General features: G+C 40.9%; 1 protein-coding gene across 3 annotated transcripts in view; it reads left to right on the top strand.

The window, feature by feature from the left end:
• The first annotated feature begins 2 nt into the window (after positions 1-2).
• TBCE (tubulin folding cofactor E) overlaps positions 3-14,897 on the top strand; it is a 72,162-nt gene continuing 57,267 nt past the window's right edge. For 2 of the 3 annotated variants that reach the window (XR_010381806.1, XM_031460817.2), the window contains exon 1: positions 3-63. The gene's annotated coding sequence lies outside the window, so the exon portion shown is untranslated. Of the gene's footprint in view, positions 64-7,513; positions 7,535-14,897 lie in introns of those variants that run through there. The other variant, XM_064487843.1, reaches the window with a different exon arrangement.

Raw genomic sequence — 14,897 nt, 5'->3', positions numbered from 1 at the left:
AAGCTGCCCTGGGCGAGGCGCTGAGAGGTCGGCGCTGGGACCGCCCTGGCCGGCCGCGGGCAGGTGAGCTTCCAAGGGTGTGGGGGCGGGGGGGCCGAGGGTTCCGGGCCGGCGGGGGCCCGTGCATCACTCTGCGGTGCCCTCGGGCTCTTGTCCCTTCCCTGGAAACTTCCTGGGTTGCGGGGCGGCGCCTGCTCCCCGGGACTCTGACCCCACCCAGTCCCGGCGGGTGCGTTTGCGTGGCCGGGCGGGCGGGCGGGCGGGGTCGGTCCGGGGCCGGGCGGGCGGGCGAGCCGGGCGGGTAGCGCCGCGCCGCGCGGAGAAGCCTCACTGGTATGTCCCTTCGGAAGAGGGCAGGTTGATACAGGCGACGGACGGTTTGGTGTCAGGTGGGAGGGGCAGCCCCGACTTCCCAGATCGGTTATCATCTGTGGTGAAGAAGGGATAACGTTAAAGGGATGGAGAACATTTGCAGTCGTTACATGTAGTCACTGCCTACAGGGGGCTGTTCTGGGTTGTGGGCGGGTCCCAATGAGGGTGTGACATCCCTGTCCCCAAAGAAGCGACCGTCCAGTCCGGAGGACTGGGCTCACAAATGCCAAACTGCTAGAGAAAGACAGTAGACGGAGATTAAACGAGCCGACTTCGCTTTTGTCAGACACTATAGCCCTGACCACTGTCTTTTGAGATTGTCTCAACTCTTCGCATCATTTTAGTTGTAAGCTTTCTGAATGCTTTTACAATTAGCCTTTTGACTGGCAGGCTTATTATACGTAGTCACTGTCATTCCTGAAACATATGTTCAGGCCAAAACCTTCGCAGTCATCCTTGACGCATCTTTTGCACACCGCACACCTCTAAGAACTCTGCCTTCAGAGTCTATCCAGACTCCCAAGCCTGTCTCACCACTTTCACTGTCTAAACTGCAGTCATCTCTCACCTGGATTTTTGCAGGAGCCACCTAACTAGTCCGCTTTCTCTTTTTTAAGTCTATCACAGCATCTAGAGTGAGTCTCCTTAAGAAAAAAAATCAGATTATCTCCCTCTCAAAACATCCACCAAAGACTACCCATTTCACTTAGATTAAAAGCTAGATTTTGGGGGGGGCATGTTTTCTTCTTATATTTTATATTTCTCTGATAGTCATATTTTGTAAACTTTGGAGAATTATACTTTAACATAAGGGAGATATACAGTAAGCAACAATAACTATGCACATAAAATAAAGCATTGTTTTTCTTCTAAGTGAAGTATAGTCAGTTACAATGTGCCAATTTCTGGTGTACAGCATGATGTCCCAGTCATACATAAACATACATTTATTTGTTTTCATATCCTTTTTCATTAAATGTTATACTGAATATAGTTCCCTGTGCTATACAGAATAAATTTGTTTTTATCTATTTTTATATTTTATAACTAGTGATTATCATTTGTAAATCTCAAACTCCCAAATTTATCCCTCCCCACCCCCTTTCCCCCAGTAACCATAAGATTGTTTACTATGTCTGTGAGTCTGTTTCTGTTTTGTAGATGAGTTCATTAGTGTCCTCTTTTTTCTTTTATCTTAGATTCCACATATGAGTGATATCATATGGTATTTTCTTTCTCTTTCTGGCTTACTTCACTTGGAATGATGACCTCCAGGCCCATCCATGTTGCTGCAAATAAAAGCCAGATTCCTTGGAGTGGCCCTCAAGGTTCTGTATGATGGGCCTTTGCTTTCCCTCTGATCTCATCGCTTGCTGCTCTCCCCTTTGCTTTGTTGCCTCAGGCACACTCTAACCTCAAGATATTTGCACTTGCAGTGCCTTTGCCTAAATGTTCTTCCCCTTTATGACCTTACCTCCCCGCCCCCCTTTTTTTTAATATTACCTTCTCAATGAGACCTTCCCTTGTATTTCCGTCCTTCTCCTTGCCCTTGTGCCTGTCACCATATGGCGTGTGTGCCATGTGCTGTGTTCATGTCTCTGGTTTATTGATGCTTCCCCACCAGGGCAGAAGCTTAACAAGGGCAGGTGTTTCTCTGTGTTTTGTTTACAGCTGTAGCCGAAGTGCCTCAAACAGTATCTGGCTTTTCATGGGCTCTCCACAATATAATTGTTGAATAAATGGATTTGTCCTTTTTTTTTTTTTTTCCATGTTATACTTTGTACTTTCTGTGTTTTTTTCTTTCTTTTTTCTTGCCTTTTCTTGGAACTGAAGTTTTGTTTGGTTTTCTCTTTTCACTTTTTTCTTTCTACTCATTTGGAAGATATGTTACTCCATATACTTTATTTCTGTTCTTAGAGTGGTTAACCTTTTCCTTTTAACTTTTAATTCCACTGTGCATACTTAACTGAATCTAATCAGAGTCTTACCCGTGCAGAACAATATTGTTTTTACCTCTAAGCCACTGATTTCCACAGGCTTCCTGGATCATCTCAGTACTTACTTTTATAAGATGTAAGTGTTCAACAGTAAAACTAGTAGTTACTGTTTTCTGGTAGTTTTGATTCTTTTTTCTTTTTGGTTTATTAAAGTAAATTTATCATACATCTGATAGAATGTTTATTGTATACTGAGTACTTTAAAGTTTATTTAAAAATATATATATGATACTTTTCCTACCTTAGCATTTTGCTGGGAAATGTGCAGACGAGTCCATTAGAAAACAACATGGTGGACATTATTAAGTGTGAAATGAGTACCACCCAGAACGTAGGTAGGGGCCACCAGAAAGGGGGGAGCTTAACAGTTTGCTGGTTATTAGGAGGCTGGAATGAATTTGTGGAGGAGTGATTTGGGAAGATTTGGTGGGATTTGAAAGTATGTAGAGAAAAGGCACAAATTTATTGATTCACTAATTTTATTAGTTCCTTTCATATAGTTTTTTTTTCTTTTGGTGGGGGAAGTAATTAGGTTTACTTATTTACTTATTCTTAGAGGAGGCACTGGGGATTGAACGCAGGGCCTTACGCACGCTAAGCATGCACTCTGCCACTTGAGCTATACCCTCCCCCCCTTTCATACAGTTTTATCATAAAAATTGTGGGTTTAAGTCGTTGGTGTTTTAGACAGAAGACACGTCCACAGCCCCTTCAGATATGCCTGAAGCTTTTTGGAGGAGCTACTGAGGATGACATGAGACAGTTCACTCTGAGGCAGGGAAACGCTGGGAGGGTGTAGGACCGTTTGGACACAGGCTTTGATGTTAGGTGCGAAGTGCAGGGAAGGACAGTGGGACATGATCCTGAGTGAGGAGAGCCGATCACTAAGGGACAAATACCGTGTGATTCCACTTCCATGAGGTATTTAGAGTAGTCAAGTTAATAGAGATTGAAGGTAGAGGCTGGGGAGAGGAGTTGTTTAATGAGTGTAGACTTTGCAGTTTTGTAAGACAATAAAGTTTCGGTGATGGATTGCACACCAATGTGAATGTATCTAATGCCACTGAATTGTGCACATAAAAATGGTTAAGATGATAAATTTTATGGCATGTGTATTTTACCCCAATTAAATCTCTTTTTGAAAAAGGACAGCAGATGGATTTGTTTCCAGTTAGGCTCTTCAGTACTTGGGAGTTGTTATGTTTTAAGTGCTAATTTAAAGGCAAATGACATTTTTGCCCTTACATGTTCAAAAGTATTCCCAGATTCTTAGTCTCCCAACATGAACCACCCGTCAGTGAAACCCTCTTCCATTTCTCTACCTGGGAAGCTCGTTCTCTTCATTTCTGCTGCCCACTTCGATTATCAGCTTAACCAGGGCATGCTTTCCGCGTGGAGCCTTCCTCACTCTTAACCCACCTGGTTGTTGTCAGCACTGAATGTGATTTCTTGCGTTACTAATTTTAGATCTTCATTTTTTGCTGTTAGTTACCTCTGCTAACTAAGCTGTAAGTTCCTTATAAGAGCATGTCTTCTCCTTCCGTATGTGCTTCATGATGGAAGGGTCAGCGGGTGTCAGGGCTCAGCCTGTCAGTGTCCTGTCTGGAGCTCCTCATCTCCGTTCGGGGCATTTTCCACTGATGTCGCGTTTCCTACTGGAGAGGTGTCAGCGTGAATGGGTCTTCAGACCTCCTGCCAGTTGTTTTGGTACAATCTTGAACAAATATCAGGAAAGATTAAGGAAAATACACTTGGGGAAAAGAATCCATATTGAGGAACTTTTTTCTGATACGAATTCACAAAGTGCCAGTGTTCTCACCTTTTCTGTTGTGCATCCGACATCTGTTTGGATCTCTTGGTGGCTGAACAATTGGCACATTGTAACTGAATCTGTACCTGTGGTGGCACTAGACTCACCATGATTAAACTTCCCCATATCAGCTACTGTTATTCTGAACTTGTGATACTTTTTTTTGATGTGTGGTATTTTTTTCCTTTATCTAAATATAGAATCTGATATATGATATTAATGGCTAACGTATTTACTAGATGCTGAACACTGCTGCACACTAACTCATTTAATGCTTACGACAGCTCTGTGGGGCAGCCCTAATCTCATGCACGTTTTACAGATGGGGAACCTCAGATGTGGGTTAAGTTATCCAGCGCCCCATGGTCAGCATTTGCTGGGAGAGGTGGGCTTTCTCTCCAGCAGACTGGCTGCATGGAATGTCCCTAGAACATTAAATTGGAGCAAACATGACCTAAATTCTTATTTATTTTTCAGGATTTTTTCAGTTGCAGGAGAAAGCAAGCCAGCTCAAACTGATGTAAACAAAAGAAGGAATTTGGTGGTTCATTTAACTGGGCTGGCAAAAGGCTTTGCACAAAGCTGGATCAGCTCTGCTTTCCTCTTTGGCCTTAGTTTCAGACAGGTTTCTTCCATGTGCTGGCAGGCGTGACCCTCAGCTGCTCCAGGTTTAAGTGGTCCTTTTGTCTTCAGGTTTTGGGAAGGAGAAAGATGACTCCTCCCTTCAGGGGTCCTTCTTGTTGACCGAGAACAAGTACTGCCAGCTGTTTCTCCAGTCAGGATGGGTTAATTTGGGATCAGCAGAGAACTGCGCTTTGGGGTCTGCGGTGCTGGTGGGCCGTGGGGAAGGAGAGCGCTCTGACAGCGAGAAAGGGAAGTTGGGAGGCTAGATGAACAGTGTCTGTGGTTTTCCCTTGGCTGCAGCCATGCAGGGAAAGGAGTCTTTCTTCTTCCTGCTGGGCTCTGCTGTGGTCACAGGGTGTGAGAGTCCCCTCTTCTGGTCCCTTGACTCGGTTTAATTGAAGTTTGTGTTTATTAATTTTTTATGACGTTATTTCCTAAAAGATTGGCTCTGCTTGGGTTAGGATCTCCACAAGGAAATGGAGGTGAAGAGTCATCACATCGGCCACCCTGGACACATGTCCTCTGCTCTAGTGGGGGAGGGAAAGCCCACTGGACAAAGAAAGTGCACTTCCCAGAAGGGGAGAGGATGTAGGGCTCCCACTCTTGGTTCGCGTGCCTTTCTCTAGTTAAGATTCTTCCACTCCAAAAAATTAGTTATTTTTAGAGAACATGTTAAAATTTTGAATGAATATTGTACAATTAGGATAAGGAAAATGAAAGCACTTTGTCAAGTGCTGTCATTTACTGTCAACATTATGCTTTGTTGTTGACGCTGGAGTCTCACCACTGAGTTCCTCTCGTGTCCTCCGGTCTTCTTAATTGATTCTTTATCTAGGATAAAGACCCTTTTAGCAGTCTGATGAGGCCAGTGAACTCCTCCTTAGAAGGTTTTTAAGTACAGAAAAACATGGGATTTCAAATGAAACCCTTCATGTGAAATAAAGTTATGAAATTACTTTAAACATTGTATATGTGTTTCAGTATCAATATATTAAATAACAAAATCCAGCGGCAGGTCTAATTACTGTAATTTTGAAGTGGTGATGGATGTAAAGTTCATTTCAAGATGTCTGTAACAGCTATAATATGCTATAAAATACTTGTGATCACAGCTGCTGCTAATCCATCTGATTTTTTCCCCTATTTTTATAATTTAGGGAAGTGCTAAATTTCAGTTAGAACTTAGTGAAAATCTTCAGGTAGAAGATTCGTTGAGAGTCCATAGACCGCAGGTGAAGAACACCTTGCTTAGGCTCTGTGTGGGTGATCAGCCTGGCCCTCCAACTTCCTGGTGAGGCTGACGTCCCACTTTGCTCTTGCTAGTTGTCCTTGGTCCCCTGTCTGATGACTTCTGTTATGTTTCTTCGACCAGTGTTCCTTGGTGCAGCCTTTGAGTTTCTGAGAACGTCCGCTTGGACTGTCTGCTGCAGAGCTCTCCCCACTTTCGGGGAGAGTCACCTCTGTCTTCTTGAATGCACTGATGCCAGGTGTTAACCTTGACCTTCCTCCAGCCTGAATTTCTGGTGGTCATGGCTTAACCGCTGAGACACATTCCCTCCCATCTTTCATTCCTAATAAACATATGTAGTAATTCAGATCTTGGCCCAGCTCCTCCTTTCTTGTCTTCCCAGGTAATGGTCAGCTTCATTCTAAAGTATTGTGCCTCTCAGGAATTGGGGAAAATAGTAGAATCTGAAGAAAAAAAAAAAAGACACAAATGAACTTATTTACAAAACAGGAACAGACTCACAGACGTAGAAAGCAAATTTATGGTTACCAGAGGGGAAGAAGGGAGGTGGGAAGGGATAAATTAGGAGTATGAGATTTGCAGATACTAACTACTATATATAAAGTAGATAAACAACAAGTTTACACTGTACAGCACAGGGAACTATGTTCAATATCGTGTAATAACCTGTAATGAAAAAGAATATGAAAAAGGACATACGTATGTATATGAATGAATGAAACATTATGCTGTGCACCAGAAATTGACACAACATTGTAAACTGACTACAATTAGAAAAGAAAGAAAACATAATTGAGGAGAATAGATGCTAAAATTTTATGAAGAGGGAAAAATTGCTTGTGAACCATTGAACTGCATGCTGTTGAGAAGAAAGAGTGTGACATATAACCAGAGGAGAGGAGGAAGTAGCCAGCAGTTTTGATTTAGGAAGAGATATTATAGCAAAAGCACAGTAACTGAACTTGTGGTCTCAAGTGTCCTTTCTAGGAAGATACGTGCAATACTGTGAATATCACTGAAACTTGCTGGGACAGATGGACTCATTATCTGAATGAAAATACATATCTTTGTTCTAAACAATCCAGTGTAGAACCTGGGAGATGAATAGTGAGTATCAGGAAGATCTGTGTACTTGTTTGGGGCCAAGAGTATTGGCATTAGAGTGGAAAGCATAAAGGGCAAGGAACAAGAAGTGGGAGGATCCTCAGATGATGCTATACATCATTTGGGAAGGAGGAGAATAAGGTGGTTGCTCCCCTAACACAGATTATAAAAGTGGCACAAAAGTAGGTTAGCATTGTGATGGAAGATGTCAGCTATCTGAAATTCTACTAGAGGCCCATTCCTTTCTAGGGACAAGACCTGATTCTGGTTTTTTTTTTTTTTTTTTTTTTTTTTAACCATTTAAGTTCCTTGGAAGAAACAAAAGGAGAGGAAAGATTCCTTTGGTTTGAAATCTCATTAACAGGAAGGAGGAAACAGGTAAAGGAGAAGACCCTGAAATATTGTGGGAGAAGAAACTGCAGTTTTTGAGAGTCTTCCCAAACAAACAAAATGTTGTGTACAATCAAACTGCTTCCTTGGGTATTAGGAAGGTATATTTTGAAAAATGGAGAATAACCATACTCTTTAAGATTCAGTGTCCCAGTTACAACTGAATCAAATCAGAGTTCTATAAAACCTGAACTTTGGGGGATTACATTTTAGATTTTTTTTTAACTGTAGTAAAATACAGATAATATAAAACTTACCATCTTAGCCATTTTTAAATGTGCAGTTTAGTAGTGTTAAGTATATTCGTATTACTGCTCAACCATCGGCGTCATCTGTCTCCAGAACTCCCTTCGTTTTGCAAAACTGAAAACGTTGCCGTTAAACAAATCCTCACTCCCCCTCCCCCAGGCAGACCACCGTCCTGCTTTCTCTGCTAAGTTGACTCCTCCAGGGACCTCGCTTAAGTAGAATCATACAATATTTGGTCTTTTGTGGCTGGCTGATTTCACTTAGCGTAATGTTTTTGAGATTCATTCCTGTATGATGTGGCAGAATTTCCTTCATTTTTAAGGCTGAATAATCCATTGTATGGATAGACCACATTTTGTTTATCCGTTCATCCTTCAATGGACACTGGAGTTGTTTCCGCCCCTTGGCTGTTGTGAATAATACTGCTGTGAGCATGAGTGCAAATACCTGCTTGAGTCTCTCCTTTTAATTCTTTTCAGAATGTTTTATTTGGGGAATTATGTAGTTATCTCATCATTAAGACCACATAGGAAACAATTTAGATTTAAAAACTAAGAAATAAACCAATAAACCCATGGGAAATGGACAAAAGATTGTGAACTGGTGGATCACAGAAAAGGAGATCCAAATGAATGGATCAATAAATGCTCAGCTTCCCTTGTGAAAGGAAAGGCAAATAAAATACGTATTTAATGTATCAGACTGATAGGTAACCAAAAGTTTGTTAACATTCTGTGAAGGGCGAAGTTGTGATGAAACAGGGGCTTAGACACTGCTGAAGTGATTGTAAATTGGTACAGCCACCAAAAAGGGACATTTGTCATTACTTCTCAAAATAAAAATGCACATACCCTTTGACTTAGCAATGCCCATTTTGAGAATGTTTCCTACAGATATTTTTGCACAAGTTTGAAAGATAAATGTGCAGGGTTAATCCTTGCAGTATTATTTGCAGTAACAGAAACTTGGGAGTAACCTAAATGTCCATCAGTTTGGGGACTAGATAATAAATTGTCATATCTATACAAATACTGTGCAGCCATAAAAAATCTGAAAGCCCCTGACATGGCTGTGGATAAATCTCTAGGACCTACTATTGAATGAAAGTGTAAAGAATAGAAACACTTATACAGTATGCGATCATTTGTGTAAAGAAAGAAAAGAAGCATATATTTGCTTATATCTGCATGAAGTATGTATGGAAATACACTTAAGATACGAGTGAGGCTGTTGCCAGCGGGAGGGACGATGACTGGCAGGAGTGGAAGGGGAACTTTCAGTGTATTCCTTTTTGTACTTTTAAGTGTCATCTATTCCAAAATTAGGTGGAAAAGATATGCATAGAAAAATGCAAAGGGATTACTAAAATGGAAAAAGAGTCTTAAACCAGTGACTTTTAGACCCTTGAAAAGACCTCTTAAGAAAAATATCAATTGGGGAGGGTATACCTCAAGACGTAGAGCACGTGCTTCGCGTGCACAGGCTCCTGGGTTGAATCCCTGGTACCTCCTCTAAAAATAAATAAAATGAATAAATTATCCCCCCCCAAATATCAGTAACGTTGAACCTCAAAATCAACTTATGAAAATATGTGAAGACAAGAAAAAAGCTTTTAGGGTTGATTTAGACTAGAAAGTAGTATAAGAATACATTGGGTAGAGTAATATATATCTTTTAACTTTAAATCCTCAACATTTTTAAACAAAAAAAGAAGAACATAGGAGCCCTCCTTATCTGTGGGGGATATGTTCCAAGACCCCCAGGGGGATCCCTAAAACTGCAGATAGTACCAAGCCCTAATTATACTCCATTTTTCCTAAAACGTATAAATTAAATTTATAAATTATAAAATTAAATACAAATATAAATTTATAAATTATAAAATATATAATTCATAAATTTTAATTTATAGATTAGATACAGTAAGAGATTAATAGCAATAATAATAAAATAGAACAATTATAGTCATATAAAATAATAAAAATTATGTGAATGTGGTTTCTCTCAAAATATTTTATTGTACAAATTTAATGCCTTTTCCACTTAAGCCCTGATCATGCACATGGCCATAACTTTTGCAGTTCGAGGTATGACAGCTTAAATTTCTTTTTCCTTCTTCACAAGTTCATGGATAGGTTTGTTCTTAATGTAGATCTTAGCGACTTCAGCATGTGATTTTTTTTTCCTTATTACATGGAGCACTGTCACCTTTTCATTTAAAGGAAGCACGTTGTGGCTGCTTTCTGGCATCCGAACTGCCAGCGTCGTTGCGCTTGTGCTTTGGGGCCCTACTGAAGTGAAATGTGGGGTTACTGGAACACAAGGACTGTGATACCTGGACAGTTGAGCTGATGACCCAGACAGCTACTGAGTGACTGGCGGGCAAGCTGGGAGTTTGATGAGAACAGTGTGTTATTCCTCCCGCTTTTCAAAATCATTCTTTTTCTCCTCATTGTTATTAATAGAAAAAAATAACAATTACTTGTTCCCAAAACTCAACAACTCAGAGGTGTCTAAGCTAATAAGTGAAAGTATTCCGTCCCTTACCTCTTCCCTCCTCTGCCTGATTAAGAGTGTATCATCCCCGGGCTGACTGTGTATTTTGATTTCAGTGAAACATTTGATTGATAAAGTTCATGACACTCTTCAATGTGAGTTGGATAATAGAAAGGCTTGTAACTATAAAGTTTTACCCGTGGGTTTCTGTCTTTGGTCAGTGTCTTACATTGTTTTTTTTTTGGTTTTTGGGTTTTTTTTGTTTTGTTTTGTTTTGTTTTTTTGATGGGGGAGGTAATTAGGTTTATTTACACTTAGAGGAGGTACTGGGGATTGAACCCAGGACCTCGTGCATGCTTAGCATGCACTCTACCACTTGAGCTATACCTTCCCCCCTTATATTCTTTTTTTGTCTTTGTTTTTATAAAAATTGCCCAGGACAATGCTGGGAGAGATGGTTAATATGTTGGATTATTGAATGTTTAATATAGATAAATGTAAAGTCCTACATTTATAATAATATTATCATTTATTAACTTCCACCTCAAAAATTATTTATTCAAGTACAGGATAGAGAAGACCTGATGGAAAGCTCTGGATGAGAACTCCTAAGACTTTGTAGAAATACGTAAACAAGTAGGTTTTCTCTTGGTGCCAGTGCCAATAATTAACTTTTTTTTTGATGGACAATTTGGCCGTGGCTTTCCGAATCTTAAACATATTTATTTATTTTGAATAATTGTCTCAAGAATTTGTCCCAAGGAAATACTTCAAAGGATACCAATAATTTAAAAATGAAAGATGTTTTTAGCTGTTTTCTTTGGGATAGTAAACAATGAAAACATATAACAGTAGAGAAGTGATTAAGTAAATTGTGGTATCTACATGTCAAGATTAAAGTGATTAATATGATGACCTTGTGGCTCTATAGAAAAATGTTTACAGAATGTTAAAATAAGTAGAATAGAAATTATATGTCTTTGTGTTTTATTAAAAATTTATTTACATGTTAATGAAAATTGAGAGGGTATTTAAAACTATTGTAAACTGTTTTTTAGGGTAATGTAATTATAGTGAAATTGTAACATTTCAGTTTTATGGTCGGGAAGTGATGGTAACTCAAAAATGGCTACAGAGTTTATTTCATTGCGGTCTTAATAGCAAGCAACAGTCGTTCCCATGAAAAGGGGGAAAGTGAATGTAATATTAGGCTACCTTATTAGATGAGTGATTTTCAGACCATTGAACCCACACACAGGTCAAGTCACATTTGGAATGTGGTTTTCAGTTTTAGGTGTTGTATTTTAAGAAAAGAATCGGTAAATGAATTGTTAAGGAGAACTTGGAATTCACATGAGGATGGTTTATCCAGGGAAAGAGTTTTAGGAGGTGGGGACAGGAAGCGGAGAGAGGAGAAACAGTAACATAATGGTGGCCTTCAAATATGTCAGTGTCAGCTGGAAAGGGGACTAGTTTGATTCTCTGTAGCTGAAGAGGGCAGTGTTAAAGTCAGTGGGTAGAAATGATCGGGTGGCATGTTTCATCTCTTTAAAGAACTATTATCTAACTAGTGGGGTCACCTGAAAATTAAGTGGGCCATCTTCATTAATTAGTGAGCCTGTATACTTAAAGTAAAAGGCTTGGCTGGCCCCCAGAAGAACCTAACCAAGGCCCAGTGCAGTGACTGGGAGAAGGCCCAGTGCAGGCAACTAGGGAAAGTCTAACTAGCTGGGCGCACTGGCTTCGGACAGTCTGACTGGACACTGACACGGGGGAGGGCTTGGGTTGGGGTGATCAAGGCGGGGGTGTTAGCAACAGACCGTGGAGGTCTAGGATGCACCCATCATGGACGTCAAGTGGGTCTAATGACAGGGAATTACTGGGTGACCAGCCAGAGGGAGAGGGAACCAAGGCCTCGGTCTCCAGAACCTCCCAGAAGATCACAGTATCAAAAAACAATTATTAGAAGAATCAAGAGACTAGACAGGGTCGTCAGAAGTAGTGGCATGACACGCAGCCAATAATTACTGACCTTAGACCCCGTGTACCTAATGGTCTCAGGTCCTGTGGGCACGACTTACAGGTGGGTGTGGGAATTGTTACTAGAGGTGGAAGGGGACCAAGCACGTGAAGGAACTTGATAATCCATGAACTGCTTGTATGCATTCAAGGAGAGTGAGGATGGCTCCCTGATGTCTTCTCTCCGCACTTTGCTGTTATGCCACTTGGTTTCTCACCAGTTGACCACTGCCCCGTCTCCTCACCAGGCCGTTGTCACTCTTATCCTCTCTGCGAGGCGGGGCCCTTAGGCTGAGCCCCAGCCAGAGCTGCAGCCTGACTGTAGGGCTGGTTGTGAGTTTCTGGGTTTGGAAACCCCCCTGAACTCCAGTTCATGGAACCAAGACTCGGCCTCCTGCTCTAATGTCTCGTGGGAGCAGAGTTCTGCAGCCATCTTACTAGTTCTCTCCTCGGGGACTAGAACTTCGCATCTGAACACAGGCTTGTGAGTAGGGCCCTACCTATAGACCAGATGTCTCAGCTGCTGACCATGTGTGTCAGCTTCCTCCACAGGAACATGGCTTCCCCACACCTGTCCTCCCTTCTTGTTCATTCTGTCCTCCAGTTACCAGAACTGTCTTGACTTTTCCCACCAAGCTGAGGTTCTGGGATGCTTTCCCTTTTGCTTTTCAATCCTACCAGGCAAGTTTAGATCTAGATTTTGGCCCCTTCCTGACTGCCCTATCCTCCCATATTTAAACCATCAAAATTCAGCCCCATTTTGAAACAGGGGTCTTCTCATAAGAATTGGGGAAAATTTTTTTTGGAAAAAAATTTTTATGAGAAAGTAGAGAAACTGACTGAGAAAAACCAATACTGAAATTTGATAAGAGATGGCAGTGCTCAGAATATTCTGTTTTATGGGGAGAGCAGGTCAGATGTGACACAGACAACTACAGTAATAGAGGAAATGTCTACTGTTTCTTTAAAAAGCATAACATAAAGGCAGAGAAGTAATAATGTTAGAGACCTCAGCTATCCAGTTAGGGTTTATGAGTAATGAAAAATGTGTTTTGAATCCCAAAAGGTGCAATTAGCGGTGTATGTTTTTCTTATATTGTGCACCTATTATATGATAATATTATTAAAATAGCAAAGTATTTTTTCAGTATACCTGTAACTTGTGGTCTTTTCAGAATCCTTGCACTGCAACATTGCTAACTTTTTAGCAACTAAGTTTCATTTAGACGAAAATGAGGGGCTAGTTGAAAACCGTATTTGTGTCAGCAGAAGGAACACAAAGTTTTTAAGCTCTAGGCTCACATGGTCCGATACGGTTGCTCCATTATTCCTACTGCAGTCGGATGCCGACACCAGGAATCTGGTTTTCTCTTACCCTTTCTGGCTTTCCCTCCTCTGACCCTTTAGGGATTTCTTCCCTCTCCTGTTTAAGTACTTTATTTCCCCATGGTTCTGTCACTGATCCTCTTTCTTTCCATCTAATCCACTTTCCATCTCATCCACTGTCATTGGCGTCAGTTATAAATTGTGCCGATGACTCCCAAATACACATTTCTAGTGAAAACATGTCTTCTAAACTGGAGACCCCATCCATCATGACGTTCTATGGACACCTCCAACGAACTCTTTCCTCCCAAACTTGAACCTCCTGTTGTATTATCTGTTTTGGTGTCTGGCACCACCATCTACCCTAGACAAAACATTGAGTCTTCCCAGTCCTCGATTTTACCTATTCTATCCATTTAATCACCAGACCCTGTTCCAGCTCTTAACTTTCCCTGAAATGCACACCCTTCTCTCAGCTCTGATGGCCTGTAAGCTTCTGAGACAGGAGTCACACATGCGCGGTCAGCTGTGGTGCCCTGTCCAGCACAGTAGCTCGCGTGTCGTCAGCACTTAGCATGTGTTGGATGAATGGGTGGAGGCCAGCGCCTTGGCCTAGGCTCTCATTGTTTCCACCTGCTTTCCAGCAGTGTTTTCCTCGCTGGCTACTCTGCCTTTTACTTTCTTTTGGTGTGTTGTTTACATTCCCGGTGGTGGGATACATCTAAAATACAGTTTTAAAAAATTTGTAAATAAATAATGTGTATTTCTAAAAGATAAAGGCTTTTAAAGAGTCATAAGCACTATACCATTGTCACAGCTAAAAAGTTAACAATTATTCTTCCCTTTTTTCCGAAACAGATTGTTAGCCTTTTTGAAAGGTTATTCTTTAAATATCACCAGCTATCTAGTCAGCATTCAAATGTTCAACTTTCTCATAGTTTACTTTAAAAAGTATTTACAGTTTAAAAAAATTTTTAGGTTCCAAATAAAGTCTGTACGTTGAAGTTGATTGCTGTCTCTCTTAAATTTCTTTTTAATTTCAAAAAATTTTATAATTATTTTTAGGAGGGGAGGTAATTAGGTTTATCTATTTATTTTTTCATGGAGGGATTGGGGATTGAACCCAGGTCCTCGTGCATGCTAAGCACGTGTGCTCTACCACTGAGCTATATACCCACCCCACTTCTCTTAAATTTCTCTTAATCTCCTTGTGTTTCCCCATCTCTTTTTTTTCATGTGTTGAAGGATCCCACTTGTTGCA

The sequence above is a fragment of the Camelus dromedarius genome, chromosome 8 (genome assembly GCF_036321535.1).
Source record: "Camelus dromedarius isolate mCamDro1 chromosome 8, mCamDro1.pat, whole genome shotgun sequence".
NCBI lineage: Eukaryota > Metazoa > Chordata > Mammalia > Artiodactyla > Camelidae > Camelus > Camelus dromedarius.
The sequence above is the reverse complement of the archived record's forward strand: the minus strand, read 5'-3'. Positions and strand labels throughout refer to the sequence as shown.